The sequence below is a fragment of the Pinus tabuliformis genome, chromosome 1_2, assembly GCF_031772625.1.
Source record: "Pinus tabuliformis cultivar Carrire ecotype Pingquan chromosome 1_2, CPIR1, whole genome shotgun sequence".
Taxonomy (NCBI): domain Eukaryota; kingdom Viridiplantae; phylum Streptophyta; class Pinopsida; order Pinales; family Pinaceae; genus Pinus; species Pinus tabuliformis.
The window spans coordinates 754,040,347-754,045,033 of NC_142298.1; positions in this window are offsets into that span (position 1 = coordinate 754,040,347).

The following is a 4,687-nucleotide window of genomic DNA, read 5'->3' on the forward strand; positions in this document are numbered from 1 at the left end:
GTGGATAATTATAGTAATGTAAGCCATGTTGTGATTTCCTCCTAGGAATGTAAGAAGCCATTTATGAGATTTAGTGAAATCCAACTCTTGTGGATTCTGAAAAAAGTGTAGTTTTGGAAGTGCAGGAGCCAAAATATAACCATACACAACTTATGCATTTCATAGTTATGTCTAAGTATGCACTATGGACCACATTGCAGACACATAAAATGGAATAGATTTGCAAAATTGTAGGTGTACGTGGTATGCCTAGATTCTGAATTAAATATAGAATTGGTTTAGAGAATTAGTGGCTTTGTTTTGTTATTTTAGGGACAGTTGTAGAACTCAAGTTTTATGTATTTCTAAATTAATTTGGGAATTCTGAGTAGTGAATATCCCCTAGAAATGCGTGTTAATGACTAGAAGTGGGAAGAACAAATTCTGAGAAATTGATTTCATAGTGATACGCTTTGTACATTTATGAGTGCCCATATTTCTCTTAGCAGCTAGTGGTTTGATAATGTGTTTTAGGATTTCAATGCAACAAGCTTATATTGGAACAATAAATTGCGTATTTGCAAAATTTTGAAAGTCTTCAACAGATAAACAGAGTCACCTCTCAATTTTTGTGCTTTTGTTGATTCCTGTACGGTCTTGATCATTCCTTTGGCATATAAGAGAGTTGATTATATAAGATAACATCACCAACCATAGGTTGGGATAGATAAATCTTGTTAGTTATATCATTTGCATATCTATATATATTATTAAGGAAAGTTGTCTAATAGGAAGTAAATTCAGAGCAACTCAATATCACAAATCTGGATGCAAACAAAAAAATGATGCTCAAAATGTCGAGAGGAACCTGAAATCTCAAAATTAGTGTCAAATATTACCTTTATGGATAGAATAAAAGAGAACAAGAAGATGACTAATAAAAATAAAAAAAATAAAAAACTTGGAAGTAGCCTAATGAGTATAGCACTGTTCCCTTTTCTAATTTTTCCTCATTTTCTTTTTGGTTTCTGCCTCTTTTTCCTTGCCTCTTGATATTCCTCTACCTCTAGAAAGAGAAACTTTTGTCTTGAATGCATTTTTAAGAGATCCCATATATTTATCTACGTAGCATTGACTCATAACTTTTGCTTCTTTTATCACCCCACTACCAAATGAAACTTTTCATAAATGGTGTTGAGAATTTTTTTGAACACCTTATGATATAACACATCTTCATTTTACATCTTCAACTAATTTCCCATGTTTATTACTCAATTCATGTACTAGTCTATCAACTCTAATTCCTCCACTACTATACTTTCAAAATCTCCTCTCAAGGATTGTAGTTTCACTATTTTTACTTTGGTGGCACCCTTACAATATCCTAAGTAGTTTTAGAGAACTTCTCAAGAGAAGTCTTTGGGAAGGTGGTCTCATGCAATGCATTTTGAATAAGATACAATGCATTGACATTCATCATTCTATGCTCTTAAGCATTCATCGAGATCTATTAGGTTGCTTCATTTGTCCATTCTTAATATCAACAAAGTAAACATTTTTATTGATCAAATTTCGTATTTTTTTCCTCCAAAAGAAGGAATTGGGGAAAGCATTGCCAACATGAAGTCATTTCTACATGATGGCTATAACTTCATAAAAAAAATTTGCACACTTGTGCTTGAAAATATAAAACTTCGGCCCAATAAAAATAAAAACATTTTATCTTATCCAAATAAATGGATAGCCTCTACAATTAATATATAATATTTATATACTTGAAACAAATAGATTTCAATACAAATATTACATAATATTTTCCTACTCTAAATAAACATATAAAATCTACGCATTCACGCAAACAATTACTATTAATTTTGCATTATTGGATTAACTCACATGAACTATTACCTCAATACTGAAATAAATAAATAAATAAATCCTTCTTAATTTGTAATTTGTGCACATAACATGCTTTATCTTCAAACTGATGTTCTATAATTTTTCTTCATTGAAATAGTATTAATGATATATGCAAGTATTCCACGAGCGAGGAATGAGAAGGGCCACCTCCTCTCAAAACAACAATTGTGCACCTAAGCTTTTGTGTTCATTTATTGAATAAAATGACCAAAAATATTAAATTGTGATTTTTGTTTATACTCATTTTGAATATGTGTTAATATATACTCATTTTAGAATGTATATGTGTTATAAACACACCTTATTTTTCGATGGCATGGGTGACCTAGAAATTGTGTAGTTGAAAAAGGGATTTAATTAATATAACTGGGTAGATTTGAACCTTGATTTCATGGTTTATATAATACTTAAACTTTGATTTCATGGTTTACATAATACTTTAGAGCATGATTGTCGTCAATTGAGTTGTCCCAATAGACTAATTGATTTATCAAATTTTAAAAAGTACAAAATATCTAAATTTAGTGAAAATTTTATTCCTTGTTCAAGAGATGTTAATAAAATCAATAAATATTTATAATTTTGTTGATTTATAAAATTTGGAAATTCATCCATTTTTCTAATAAATATTCTAAAATAATATTTTTATTTGTGTATATTTAGAAAACTCTAACAAAAGTGTGTTTAGTCTTCAACCTTTTAGGTGTAATAAAGATAATAGATTCAAATGTTTTGAGAATTGTCCAATCTCCACTTTCACTAAAAAGTTAAAGGGAGTTGGTTCATATTTTAGGGAAGTTGATTTTCTTTTTTATGTTAGTAAAAACAAAAAAGTAATTTTAGTTTCAATTTTCTAAATAAAGATGGACCATTTTCTTGTAGTATTTTATCTTCGCTTGATTTTCAAACTCTTTTTTGCACCAAAAACTCTTTAAAAACAAATGTAATAATACTTTTAATATTACCAGTGTATTGCAAGATGGCATCTTCATGTATTCCCTAAAGATTTAGTCATATCTTGCATCTTTGCACTCAAAAAATAGATTTGTAGCTTGAGAAATTTGATCCCTCTTGGCACCTAATAGATCCAGAGTTAAGATAAATTAAACTAGTTTAAAAATTATATATATTGAGTTAAGATAAATCTAAGCTAGTTTAAAATATATATATATATATATATATATATATATATATATATATATATATATATATATATATATATATATATATATATATATATATATATATATATATATGTACATATGTATATATACATATGTATATATACATATGTATATATAGATATATATATATATATATACATATGTATATATATACATATATATACATATGTATATATATATATATATATATATATATATATATATACATATACATATGTATATATCTATATATATATATATATATATATATATATATATATATATATATATATATATGTATATGTATATATACATATGTATATGTATGTATCTATATATACATATACATATGTATATATATATATATATATATATATATATATCACCAGTCTTAAAAAATAACTACTTGGTAAAAAAAATAAAATAAACATTAGTGTCTATACAATCGAAGTTTCTAAAAAAATTTAGAAAGTCAAAATCTATATATATTTAGAAATACAATTTAAATAATAAAAAATTAAGCCCCATGGGGGTAGGCGAGTTGGTAATCACACTGCGGTGAAGTTTGTTAGAAAGGTGGGCTTCGTACTGAAGGTCTCGAGTTCAATTCCCCCGGACTAACCCGGTGCTGTGGAGAGGGGCGGGCGCAACTCCTAGTGGTTATAGACGTAGCGGTCAGCATCGACCCCGTGTAACGCAAGTTGCGAGGCTGCCCTTGTTGCCGATTCCACTATACAAAAAAAAAATAATAATAAATTACACTTTAAACAACCATTAAATTACCGATTCCAAAAAAGCAAAACTACCCTCTCACAATCTACAAATAAAAATATAACAATGAGACTATAGTTAAAATTAAAAATCAAATCAAATCAAATCAAATAAACACTTCAAAAAATATTTCATATACCTTTCGTGTGCGGAGATTAGCCTCTTGAATATGCCTTTGATGGCTACTCTTCCTTCACCAACATCAATTGAAACTTCAAATAGATGGTTGCTTCATATTCAATGAGAGTTTGCAAGGATGATAAATTGTCTTTCTCCATCCTATGAACTCTGGGCTCAAATTCAGCACCCACGCTAAAAAACATTTCCTATCTCAACATAAAGTTGTATCTTAAGGGGTGGCTTTGATATTATATTTCAAGCTAATGTTTTAATGGATGGAGGAACGAGATGTTCAAAATATGAAAACAACTTCAAAATGTTAAAGGTTGAAATTTTTAAAAATATCAATTCAAATCCATATGATTATTTATATTTTTAATAATAGTAGGTTCTGTTCCCATCACCTGCAAAAGTTTAAAAATAAGTTACAATTCTTCTCTCTAAATTACCTTTTATTTGTTTAGTCATCTCAGCCCATTATATGCTCGTGCTGAGAACATACAAAACCTGAGTATCGCAAAATCTCACAGATAAACTATCTTACAACCAGAGATGAGAAGATGCTCACTTAATAGATCACATAATAAATAGAATAAATATTTACAGATGTTTTCAGGGAAAGGAAACTAAGAGATATGTTATTCTCTCAACAATAAAAATTTTGGTGTCTACTTCTCACACATATTTAGATAGAACGGACCAAAATTGCAATGACCTAGAATATGATTATGAGG